We start from the raw sequence: 14,021 nt of genomic DNA, 5'->3' as shown, positions 1-14,021 counted from the left end.
TAAAAATAAACACCATAAAACAAGAACAAAATAAAACAACATCCCAGAACTCAGTAGTGTTTAAAAACCCAAAATGTATTATTCGTGATGTTCAGTAGTCTAAACAGCATTCAGCTGGTTGTCTCCTCTTATGCTGCTATAAAGAACACGGCTGAGAAATCTTCACTGTCAGGTCTGGCATCTCTGCTAGGACAGCTGAAGGCTAAGTGCTGACCTGGCGTTGGCTTCTCTGTGTAGCCTCTCCAAGTGCCAAATTTGCATTTCTTCTTCACTGTATGAGTTTCAGCTAAATGAATTTAAGTGGTAAGTATTACTAATCAGCTATCACTGTGACAAAATATCTGAGATAATTAGCAACAAAGAAAGATACTTTATTTCGACTCAAAGTTTTGGAGGTTTCAGTCCACAGTCAGTTGGACATATTGCTTTTGAACCTGTGGTAAGGCTACTCATTGGAAGACCAGGTGGAAGAGGAACCTGCTCAGCTCACGGTAGCCAGGAATTAAGGAAGAGAAAGAGAAGAAGGGGCTGGGATCCCAGTACCCCTTCATGGGCAAGCTCCCAACTTCTGCCAGCTTCTTAAAAGTTCCACCACCTTGCTTCAGTAGTGTCAGATTCTGAGGCCAGTACTTGAACACATTAGCCACTGGGGAGCAATCAATATCCAAACAATAAAGGTGACTGACTTCACAGCTTCCTTGTGGATTATCCCTTTATGACATCACCTTCAAACTAATGCATCTAAATTAGATCTACAGGTATGGATAAGATTTCTCTGGCTCTGTGTCTTAGATCCTGCTATCTATGAACTAAATATTTTCAACACTTTTGCCTGGCCCCAAACACAATGGTAGGATGGACACAGGACAATTGCTGTAGACTGTACTATGTAAAAATAAGAAAATAGAAGTCATATTTGTCTATAACCATTCTAAAGGTAGTCAAGTACCTGTCCCAAGTTCTTCCTGCTCTGGAAAGAGCAGATGTTCCCATTAAGACTGAAACCATTCCCTGGGAATTGCTCTCCAGGGCTTTTAATTTCACTTTTTAGATTTTGTTTCCTGTGACACTTTCTTTCTCTTCCAAGAGAAAGGAATTTGCAATTGAGTGGCTTGTTTCTTACTCTTACATTGCCTTTTGTTTAGCTCTTGGTCTTTTTTTTTTTTTTTTGTTTGTTTGTTTCATTTCAGATTTCTTCAAAGCTTTGAATTTTACTGCGGTTCATTCTGCTAGATAGAACGCACATACAAAACTCTTGAGACTGGCTTCTCTTTACTTTGTCAACAAGTCAGAGTGCTGCAGAGAAGCCCTTGACGTTTGTATGAGGCCCTTGACTGGTAGACAAGACCTGGAGACACCACTTTAAAACTTCCTCAGGTCTTAATAAAAGGTCTTTCAGCTACACACTTGATGTGGTGGATTTGATCTTCGCCTTAAGATTGCTTCTTTCTTTAAGTATCTTTGCTGCCTACACAGGCTGCAATGAGGGTGTTTTATTTCCTACATAGTAAATATTGGATTAGACCTTTTCATCTAAATTCTACTTGAACTCTTCTTTAGTAGTCTTCCTGTTGTCAGTTTTGGCAGCTATGAAGACAGTTGTCACTGTCACCAGTGTGTTATCTACTATATTATTGTATGCCATGGGCTGCTGGCAGTTTGCCCCTATGAAACATGAGTTGCCCTCTCACCAGTCACCAGTAACGATTTCATCATTGCCTTGGCAGCCTTCCCTGGGCACTCTGCATCTCTTTAAGTGTTTACCCACCACCAGCTCTCATATCTATTTCAGTATCAGTTATCAACCACTATGTAATCAACTACTACACCTAGTAGTGTCAATAAGGACCATTTTATTGTTTCAAACTTAAAAGTTTGGACAAGATAAAGTAGTGTCCACTTTTCTGTACTACACAATGTCTTCAGCTGGAATAACTAAGTGGGTATCTGAGATGGCTCGTGATCCTGGGTTATACACCTAGGACCTGGGGCATGCCTGTCACCTGGAGTCATTGCTTTTTGTTCTCCACATAGCTTTTCCACATGGTTGGATTGGCTTCTGCATAGCAGGATTGGCTTGGGGCTGTCAAACACTAATTGAATGTTCTTCCTCTGTCAGTGGGACAGATCGCAGGCTCTAGGGCATGGGAGCTGAATTCCAGCACTGTCACATTTGTCTCGCTCTTTGGGAAAAGCAAGCCAGAAGTCCATTCTCTATTCAAGGAGAGAGGCACAGATCTCACTTCTTTGTGAGCAGAGCATGTTCAGAGAAGGAAAGCGTCAGTCTGTGGGAGACATATTTGCAGATTATCTGCCTCAGAAGTGTTCCTGTTACAATATATTAATCAGGTTATACCACGCCTTGATTCAAACCCTTCCTTTTCTTTTCATCCTATGATGAAAGCCAGATTATGTGACAGTGATCTGAATGTCCCTGGGTCATCTGTACCCATTTTATGTCCTCTACTGCTGCTTCCTTAGGTCACTGATTCAGTCACATGGACAGCTTTTCTATGCATCAATCACAGTGCTATATTTTTGTCTGAGTATCTTTGACTTTGTTAAGCTTTTAATTTGCTCTTTTCTTTGATCTGGTTCATTCTCCCTTACCTCCTTTTGGACTTACCTCAAATATCACCTTTGTAATGAAGGTTTTTCTGACTGCTGTGCTTCAAACTGCCCTCCCAACTATGTTCCCTGCTTTAGCTCTTCTCCATATGCCTGTCACTGTGTGATGCATTGCCACACTGGTACTACTTCATCCAAACTCTTATGTCAAATGGGTTTGGGAAATACAGATTTTTTTTCAGACTTTAGGTGGGTTACACAGTAAAATGCCTTTACGAGGTGGCACAAATCAAGTACAGAGACACTGCATCAAAAGTGAAATTAAACACAACTCATAAATAGTCTTATGTAAGCTCAGTTTGGGTTTTGCTAACCAGTGAGTTAAGGAAAAACTTACAGCAAGGTGCATTTTTTGATCTAAGGTACACAGATAAGGAACTATGGACCTGTATACATTTTATGTATTTTTTTTAAACACTGACCTTTCTCTGATGGGATAGGAACTACAGTACAGTAGATCATTTATTTTTGTTATTTTCTTCATTTCTATGTGTCCCAAATATGTCAGTGCTGGCATGCAGTAGTTTTTAATAAATGTTTGCTGAGTGGATGAATGGGTGGGTGACTGATGAGGAACAGAATACCATTAGAACTGATGGGGAATAGAAAGATGAGCTGTTTTCAAGGAAAATCAATTTTGTCAATATATCTCATTTATCGATTGAGTCATTTCCTTTAGAGGCCAATATTTTTAGGTGGCCAGACTGGGCAGGCACTTTTCTAAGCCTTGGACTGGTCTTGATTCAGTGGTAAGACCAAAGGACAGAGAAGAGTCTAAGGACTTCCAAGTAATAATGAGAGACAAAAAAACCAAGCACTTCAGGCACGGATAAAGCACAGGTGAAGTGGGGGAATGGATGAAATTGATTATGGAAATTTCATGACTGATACAAGATTGGCACATGCAACTGTAAATATGCTCTAAATTATTGGGCATACAGGATTAGAGACTGGTGGACCTATTGTTGCAAGAGATTTTGGCTCATGAGTAAATAGGTAAATAACATTGATTAAAGCCAGTTAGAAGACAATTTCCCCAGGAGCCAAAGGTACATGTAGATGGTTGGGGTCACATAAGATGAGTAGAGTAACAATCACTGAGCTAGGTACCCAGAGAGAGAGGGAATGTTCAGAGAAATCTTCAGAAAAAGGTTGACCAGCTCCCATGTCTCCAGTGAAGAATGATATGCTTCACGTATTTTTTTCCAGTGCTGAAGATTGATCCCAGATCCTGCACACTGGGCTACATACTTGGCCCTTTAGATTTTTTATTTGTTTGTTCGAGACAGGGTTTTGTTTATTTCCTAAATTGTTCGAATATACAGTCAGAATATGCAGGTTCAAATATACAGTCTTCCTGCCTCAGCCTCCCAGAGTGTAAGAATTACTGGCACCTACCATCATGTCTGTCTGCTTCCCACAGTCTTGATTGCCTGTCCTTCCTGGCCCATCTGTTGCTTTGGGGGGAATTTTACATCCGCCATATTGAATATGTAGTCATTTCCTCTGCAGGATTTCCTCTAGTTTGCCTCCCATCCTGTGCTCTGGAAATATTGACCATATCCTTTTCTTGTTCCCATTCCACTGGTTGGGAACTTGTCTGATATCTTCTGCAGTGCTGAGCTGTCTTGATTTGTGCTCATATTGGTTCTCCTCTTCGGTGAATGCAGAAGGTAATAATTCAGAATTTGGGTGGTAGAGTTGGAAGGGCTGAGGTTTGGAAACCATAGAGTCCTTGTGAGCCTGCCACTTGCCTACCATTTGGTAGACACAAAGTTATGTTATCTTTGTTCTCAGTAAGCTGTTACTTGTTGCTGATGGATTAAATAAGTTCAGAGAAGAGGAGAATCACTAGATTTGCCTAAAAGCAGTTTACCCACGATCACATGGTTGCTGGGAAGTCTCCCTAACATACTGCTTATTGTCAGTTTAAGAAGGAGATAAATTTTCTGAAAGGTCTAATATCACTCAGGCTTTTTAAGAACTGAAAAAAAAAGCAAAATCAAACAAAAAAGATTGAGGGTTGTTTAATATTTTGCATGAGTTTTCTTATGAAGTAGAAAATTTTGCTATTGTAAAGTAAATGCTTCAATAAATGAGCGGAAATTGCAGCAAGACATGCCTTGTTCTCTAAATTTCTCCAAACAGAAGACCTTTCGTTTCCTCAATTCTGCTTGCCAAGTCTTTTGAAAAAAATTAAGTAATATAAAGATGATGGAAATTTTATGAAACTGGCAGTGTTGATGACATATAATTTATTTAATTACTCTTCTGAGAACTCAAGAGAAGAAATGTATAAACGTGAAAACATTATATCATTTCCAAATTGGCAGCGAACCCAAATGTCAGAATAAAAAATATATAAATATATATATACATATATATATATATATTTTTTCTACTTTTAGACCTTTCTTCTGAAAAGTAATATCTTAGTTCTAGTTGACCTGTAAATCTTGAGACAAGTAATATTACTAACAGCTTGTTTGACTGATGGTAAGCTACTTATCTTGCAAACTTTGACCTTTCTTATTTCAAGGAACACTTCTTTCAGCTGCTGAAGTTTATAAAGCATGGGTTCCAGAGTAAGATTGCTAGTCCAGGAAGGCTAACAGTGGACCAGAAGCACTAATAAACAATAAGAAATTTTTATTGATCACTTGTCTGTACATGGCTTTCTCCCAGATACTGTATTGGATGCAAGGAACTAACCATGATAATATCCAGTAATTTTTTATCTGCTGAGCCAATTAGTATTTGTATATATGAAGCTGAGTACCTCATGTGTTGAATTGTTTCCTATTCTTTGAATACGCCATGCTTTGTTTCATAGCAGGATACCAGGGCACTCTGCCCACACTGGGAGGGCAAAGTTTCATCAGTATCTCTTTTTTCTGACTTAGCTGGTCCACAGGTCTCAGCTAATGTTTTATCTGGGAATATTCTCCTGCATACTTGGTTTAGGTAGCTTTGATTTTTAACTTTATTTGGTTAAAATTAGCTTAATGTTTATTGTCATCCATAGTTAATGTGTTTAACTCTCCCTAACTAGGAGGCACATTGTCCCCACCTTTTCCACGAGTAACTGAGGCACCACAAGTAAGGGGACTTGCTCAGAGTTCCCAGTTAGGAAGTGATAGAAATCAGGGCTCTTTCTGGAACATGCACTCTTCACCTAAAAGCCATCACCTCTGGTATGATTCAGAATGTTAATATTAAATAAAAGCATATAAAATATCACTTATAGATGAAATGCACACAAATTAACACACTACTAAAACTAATGCCAGTTCAGCAAAGTTGGCAAACAGATTAAAAAGATGTCAATAGCATTTTGCAGTACTACCTAAAATATTGGCTTACATAGACAATAACAAAACTATACTACCTCCCCCAGCTGGAACACACTCATCACTGTGCAATATAGTTTAGGCAAGGATCACATGAATGACTCAGCATTAGAACATCTACAGTATCATGTCCACCAGAGATAATACTGGTATCAAGCTCTTACAAGAATAGATTAGACTTCCAAAACTAGATTTAAAAAAATCTATGAATATAACTTCTAGGAAACATAATCAGAAATTTGAAAAATATTTCTGTTAATTTTCAGAGCTGATAAAGATCACAGCACCTGTACAATATTTAAGGAAAACTTAAGGTAAAGATAATGACAACATCTCATTTTAACTGAGTCCTTAACTATGTTTAAGTGCAAAAGCAAGAGTATGCTGTCTTAGTATAAAGGAGGTCATGAAACGTTCATCCTCCAAACTCCTTCTACAGAAGGTAACTGAACCACGGTGAATAAGATGGAAAGTTTTTCAGGGGACTTGTTGGTAGGGTTTTTAAAAAATTGTCCTGACCCTGTAAGTGGCTGTTTGGAAATAAGTACATCAGCGCCAACTGCATATAGTATTTTGTTGGTGTTTCTGATGGTATAACTAGCATATTAGTTGGTTTTCCTTTTGAATGACAAAATACTTAAGACCCATAACAGGAGAAGGTTAATTTGACTTACAGTGGATTCCACTGCCTCTAAGGCAGGAAAATTGTGGTGGAAGTTTGTGGCATAGCAAGGTTTCTTAGTTCTCAATTATGAGAAAGCAGAAAAGACAATAGTGCTAAAGAGGAAAGGGCCAGTGACCAGATATAGACCTCAAAGTCACACTTCCATGATCCACCCAGACAGTCCCAGAAAAGCATCTTACTAATCTAATCCACTCAATGAATTCTAAACCAATTGTCTTAGTTACTTTCTCATTGCTTGGACACAATATGCCAGCATCTGTAGCTTAGACGGGGAGAGGTTTACTTTGGCTTAGGTTTCAGTACAAGCAAAAAGACATGGTGGAAGGGTTTGGTGAAGAAAATCTGCTTACATCATGGTTTCTGGGGAGCAAAGAAAGAATCATGAGAAGCTAAGGAGGGAGATATATGCTTCCAGGTCACATCTCCAGTGACTCACCTCCAACCAGGACACATCTTTCAGAAGCACATTGAAGGACTGAACTCAACAGTGGATGGCTTTGTGGATGAGTATAGTGTCCTTCTGACCACTCTCCTTCCTGCAGCCTGCCTCTGAGTGCAGAGGCAAATTCTCAGTGTAGACCAAAACACAGATCAGGTTGACAGTAGAGTAACAGAAAGGAAGACCTAAGATGTAAAATGAAAAATACTCAAAACCTATAAAAACTGACTTTTATATACAATTGATTCTTACAGAGATATAGTCTCCAGACATGTTGTAGATTTTGGCATAAATTAGACATGTTTTGAAACTGAAGTTAGTGTGGAAAAGTGTAATATATATATATATATATATGTATATAGTGTAATATATATTTATATATGTATATAGTGTAATATATATGTATATAGCACTTTTCCACACTATGTATATATGTATACATATATATATATATATATATATATATGAATCAAAATAGAGTTTCAAAACAGATTGTTAAACCCCAATTTTACCTTTCTGTGTGAAAATAGACAGCACATTTAATGAATCAAAATAGAGTTTCAAAACAGATTGTTAAACCCCAATTTTACCTTTCTGTGTGAAAATAGACAGCACATTTAATTTCTGTGCAGTTTGTTCTATCATGGGAAATTTAAGTGACTGGATAGAGAAATATTCTGGTGTGTTCAATCTGTTGCTCTTGAAATGTGTATGACAGATGAACTCAGTAAGATTGAGATAATCAATTGTGACCTTTATAGGAATGTTACTTAGGCCCTGGACAGGACTTTGGACACCTCCAATCTAATCTTTTGTTTAAGATAACTGAGAGTTAGAGATATAAGGTAACATAGCTCGCCAAGGTTAAGTAGTTACTCAAAGACAGATCTAAAACTAGGGCCCAAATCTCCAGATTGTGAGCCGATTCCACAGCTCTGTGAAGATTAATGAGCCTCTCAGTTTCATCAAGGAGTCTTCAATCCCAATGTTTCATGAACTATGATTTTGAAAATTTTAAAATTTCAGTGATGAGTAGGATAGAAAAATAGTAGGTATGTGAAGTAGAGGAAAAGGAAATATGATGAACCCACACCATTCTTTACCCAACACATTGAAATGAGATTCTACCTCTATAGAAATGTTTGTGACCCCAGCATATGTTTCATGTGATTACCCATAAGGCTGTGCTGTATAACTGGATGGAGATAATTTTCTATGTTGTGTCTATGAGACTTTCCAGTTTCCTTTGTGCCTATTACATATTTGTCCAAGAATCTTTTTATTAGTAGTTTGATCATTTAACAATACAGCCTTAGTTATTTAGAGAAGCAAGCTATGTGCTTCTGTTTCTGCATCCCCCAATGTCCCAAACCAAAGAAAACAGAAAGGAACAGAAAAAAATCTGACACTTCAAGATAACAAATTTGCAGCTGACCTATGAATCTTGTGACAAGAACACCCAGTGGAAAGGATCAGAATTTTAAGAGTGTAACTCATGTGTGACCCCAAAGGAGTGACCCAGTGTGTGTTGATGTCCATAAAACCCACTTTCTTTGCCCTAAAGTGGAGGATTAAGAGGTGATATAAAGTAGAGGAAATTTAAAAGCAAGAATGAAAAAGGAAAAAAATGTCTACCTCTTTATAGTAATAGTTTGACAACTATTACTTAAATAAGAATATTGAATGGGACCAGTGAAGGAGGAGATAAAGAAATGAAACTAAACCTCCCATCACGGGGGCAGATACTCCGTTAGCTCTCTGTCACAGAAGAAAAAGGTAGAAAAGAAAAATCTAGCAGTGCTTTAAATAATAGGCAAGTCCAAGGCTGTCCAGTGCAAAGAGAGGAGAATCAGCAGCCACATGGAGCACACTAGAGCTCAGGATTTCAAACACACTGCCAAATGCCAAATAAACTTCATTAACAGAGACAGCCTACCTCTGAGCAGTTTTATAAGCACCACCACTTTGCTGTATAAACTTTGGTTAACTTGTCAGGAAGGAGCCAGGAGGCAGTGCTTCAGAAACAAGACATTTGGGACAGCTATAACAAATTCGTGGCCACTCTGTTGAGCAGAGATTTAATGTTCAGTGTAAATCGTTTTATGTATTTCATAAATAGCTGAGTACTTACAATAGGAGATGACAGAGGTCTAAGTAAGAATAATTAAAGGTTAGAAGAATGGCATCTTGAAGGGTTATGTGTCCTGTTGTGCATCTGTATTTAACAAAAAGATCACTTTTGTCCTGGATTGTTTTACTGTGTTATTTCTAAAGATTGTGGTAATAGCACCTCTTTGCCTCTGTCAAGCATTAGTGAGAAGCAGTAGAAAGATTTGAATCCAGTTATTTGCCAGCAGGAGATGTGCTGTATCATTAAGCTGTCGTTTCCACTGATAGGTTATTATCAGCAGGTAATAGGAAATGTGCACCGTTACAAATTTCCTGCTACAGTAGATGAGTTGTGTCTTCCATGGCAGCACTGTGGGATCGCGTGGAGAGCGGTGTCATTATGGCTGGGATAAATCACAGCATACATTTTTAATAGTTAAACAATTATCTATAGTGGCAGAACTGGAAAATTGTTTAGTAATGATTGGTTGATTTTTATGATGGAGAATAATTTTATGTGAATCTTTTTATGTAAATACCTGAAATGCTCAAAAGAAGAACATTTATTTTAAATGCATACCTGGGCACTTTTGGGGGTTATGGAGCACATTTATCTTTAACTGCAAATGCTTCAAGTTCTACAAACCATCAGAATAGCTTTCCACATATATTTTTACAGTTTAATACTATATATATGTGATAATTTGTGTTATATAAAGATATTGTGTAGGTGGGATAGTAAGGCTAAAACTAGCCACTATTAAATCCTATCTAGTTTTGTTTTGTTTTGTTTCTATAAACTAGAAGTAAAGTATGGCTTGGCCTGTGGAGTGAAGAAAATGTTTCCTTATTGTCTAAGAGCTAAATCTCTAAGGTTTTCCCTTTTCTCTGTCTTTTTCCTTTCACTTGATTCTTTTTCAATTAGTGCCCTTTCAGTGTTCTTCAAAGCTCAGCTCAAAATTTACCATGTAGAAAAACCTCACCTTGATTGTCTCAGCTTTCTCTCTGCCCCTTATTTCTGCTTTTCTAGATTTTTCCCTTTTGTGGATAAGTTTTATAGTGTTCTTTGTGAGATTTGAAAACCCTCTCAAGAGTTTGTCTTCCCAACTAGACCACTGCAATCCAAGTTATAAAATGTTTGTGTTGTTGGTCTTTGACTTGATAAAGTCCCTGCATCAGCCTGTCAAGCAGGCACATCATTAACCCACGTTTGGTTTGCCTGACATTTTTCTTATACTAAGACTTTCCTTAAGAAGGAATTAGTGTGAGCTTTATTCATTGCACATGGACACTTCAACAGCATTGGACTAAGCTTTAAGGATGTTGATGGCTACTAATTGTGTTGCCAGTGATATGGGAGGAAAGGTAAGGCCTTGATCATAAGGGATGATGTGACTGTACATGGTGAGGTGTAATTTCATAATGGAAATAAATGCTCACAGCGAGCCAATATTTTTGAGTACTTGCTGTATGGTAAGGTTTACTCTATACCATTTGTATGAATGAGCTCAATTAAACCTCACAATAACCCTATGAGGTAGGTGGTATTTCCTCCATTCAACAGATGAAAAACTGAGGCCCTGACAAACTAATTACCTTGTCCTGAATGTTACTGTTAGTTGCTAATCTGTATAACAAATCTAGATATGTCTGAAATTAGGCTTTATACTACATCTGGATCAGTGCTGTTCAATAGAAAAATGTGTCCTAGCCTTGCTATGTCCCAAGATGATAGCCACCAACATGGTAGCCACTGTGACTTTTCAGTGCTTGAAATTGGCAGGTTCAACTAAGGAAGTGAATATTTAGGTTTGTTTTAGCTTAATTTACTTAAATAACATACTTAATTTTAAGTAAATAATTTACTTAGATTAAGATAAAACAAATAGCCATATGGAATTAATGCCTCCTGTGTTTGATAGTATGGCTCTGGAAACTTTTAACATACTGCTAACTAGAGGATTAGTATGAGGAAAATTTGAAGAGGATCCTTGGAGATAATGAAGTACACAGTGAAATCAAGATTAAAGGACTGAGTGTAATGAGAACAGGATACAGAGGAGAATTCAAAAGAGAGCAAAATTCTAAGCCTAAGGGCTGTGTCTAAAATCAACTTTCAAACTTAAACAAAAATTTTTTGCAAAAATCTTAGTGTTTTTGGTTAGCACAAATCTTCATACAGACTCTTTTGATTGTACAGTATAATAGAAATGGATCAGATCAGAGATTGTTAAAAGTGAGTTTATCCCAGGATGTAACAGAATAATGTAATCTTATACCTAACCTGCTGTGTGAATTCTGCCTCATTAAGCATTGTGCCTTGTATTATTGAATTATTTTGTTGGAACCCAGTTCTATATTTTGGAAAATTAATGGTATTTTCTTCCTAAATTAACAAGAATTTTCTTTAAAAAATCTAAAATTCTCATAATGTTTATATTTGTCATCATATGTTTATTGAGTTTACTCAATATATGAATCTGTAAATTTAAAAAAAATTTAGTTTTAAAGCAATGAACTCAAAAAAGATTGTGAGAGAAAATAATGCAATATAAATAAACACAAAATAAGTTGATTTTTCTCTGAATAATCGTTGACTCTTTTGACTCGCCCATAACAAATGGTATCTAAGGCTTATTTATGTGAATTTGGTGACATTTCTGAAACTCCTACCTCATCACATATATACTTATCCAGTTGAAAAAGTGTCAGATCCTGTAGCATTAACATTGTTTCCAATTACAGTTGCCCTTCTGTACTTGTGTTCTGTGTGTCTGGCTTCCACCAATCATGGATGTACTCCACAATTAGGACTATCACAGTTTATTTGTATTGAATAAGTACAGACTTTTTTCTTGACCATATTTCTTAAGCAATACAATGTGACAGCTTTTTACATCACATTTACATTGTGTTAGAACTTATAAATAATCCAGAGATGACTTAAAGGATGTATAGAAGTTATATGTCATTACCACTCCATTTTGTAAGTGACTTGAGCATGAGTGGATTTATGATTCGGGCAGTGAGGTGTCCTGCAGATCCTGAGGATTGGCGCATTTTATTCTCCAGCCTTTCCTCCATGTTTTCTAGTTCAAGTTAGACCCACGGGATCAAAAGAAAGAAAAGTAGGTGTTCTATTTTGCCTGCCTGCTGACATTCTCCCGGAGGTTGGAGACGGAGAGGGTGTCTTAGGGTAAAAAAAAACCAGTTATCTTGACTTACCCAGACCAACCATTGGTGTCTCTGTGGGAAAGGTTTCCAAAACTGTAGTCTCCTTCAGGCCAAGTGTGTAGTTCTTCTGCACACCTACAGTAGCCTGTACACTGATCCAGTGACCCACATCTTCTTGCCAATTTGGTTCTTTTTCCTGGTCCTATAGATCACCAAACTTGATGGCTTAGCCCTCTAGTGAAAAAGCAGTCTTGATTCAGGGGAAATACACACAGATTTACTGGATCAAACACTGGGGGAAAGTCTACCTTTCTCCCATTTCTTGTTAAACCTTTGGATACTTATGTTTCAGAACTGATCAGCTATCCTTGCTGACATGATGTCCAACCAGGCTAATGATAGCCTATGTTACACTGCTGGGGCTGATATAACAGAATACACCAGAACGAATGATTTAAACAGTAAGAATTCACTTCCCGTATTTATGGAGGCTGGGAAGTCCATCAGAATACGGCAGCTGATTTGGTTTCTGGTGAAGGCTCTCTGCCTGCCTGGTGAATGGCTTCTTTTTGTCATGTCCTCGTGTGTCAGGAAAAGAAGGAGGAGAGAAGAGAGTTGAAGATGAGAAGGAAGGGGAGGAGAGGACAGGGAAGCAGGAGCAACGAGCCAGGTCTTTGGTGTATGCTGTAAGAATATTAATTCCATTAAATTGTCTCATTCTCATGATCTCATCCAAACCTAATTCTTTTCATCAAGTGTCATCAAATCAGATTGCCCTGGAGGTTAGGGTTTATCATGTGACTCTGGCTTGGTGGGGCTCAGTTCCATCCACAAACAGTCCCTCTTTTGGATTGCTGGGACGGTAATAGAAATAAGGTTTATTTCTACCTCTGAGTTAGTCTTGGAGTAGATGTCTCAACCCGGTTACAAAACTCTCTTTAGAATTTTCAACAATGTATATTTTTTTTAATCTTTAAAACATTTCTACTGACCAATTCTAGGACAAGAGTAAAGTCACATTCAAGTTTCTTAAGATACCTTTCCCCCTCACTGTCTTGAATTCTGAGCCTCTGACAGCACCCTGCTTTCTTCTGTCAGTTTCTCAGTGAAGTTTTTCCAAGACTTCCATCTTTCCCATCCCCATGGAATTAAGTCCTCACACTCTGGTGTTTCTGGAACTTTCTTCAGTCTCCTCTTAAAACACTCAAAACTTTATTTAGTTGTTTGCAGGGTTTTCTCCACTAATAGGTGAGTTGCTTAAGGGTTAAAAAAAAACAGTCATTAAAGCATATAGCATAAGTTCTTATGCACAGCAAATTTTGGTCAAATATTTTTTAAAATAAATAATTCAGGAAGATCCCATATCATGGGTGTCCATATATAATGGTAACTGTTTTTTGTCTAAAATTATATCAGGTTTTACCTATCGCAGTGATGGTTAGAACAAAGATTATCTAAAACAAATTATTGTTGCTAATATAGGTTCCTTAATATTATGAGACATCTGGAATTTGGCTATTTCTTAACTTATTTTGTAAATGAAGGTTATGCTACTTTTAAAAAATATAGGCTACATTATAATCTATTAATATATATTACTATTATTATCTATTAACATGCATTAATTACTTTAAAA

General features: G+C 37.3%; 1 protein-coding gene across 5 annotated transcripts in view; it reads left to right on the top strand.

Moving 5' to 3' along the window:
• Nucleotides 1–14,021, top strand: part of Il15 (interleukin 15) — a 77,117-nt gene that overhangs the window by 8,415 nt on the left and 54,681 nt on the right. The window lies entirely within an intron of this gene.

The sequence above is a fragment of the Cavia porcellus genome, unplaced genomic scaffold, assembly GCF_034190915.1.
Source record: "Cavia porcellus strain 051 isolate PalLab524CR breed Dunkin Hartley unplaced genomic scaffold, mCavPor4.1 scaffold_14, whole genome shotgun sequence".
In the NCBI taxonomy this organism is placed as follows: domain Eukaryota; kingdom Metazoa; phylum Chordata; class Mammalia; order Rodentia; family Caviidae; genus Cavia; species Cavia porcellus.
The sequence above is the reverse complement of the archived record's forward strand: the minus strand, read 5'-3'. Positions and strand labels throughout refer to the sequence as shown.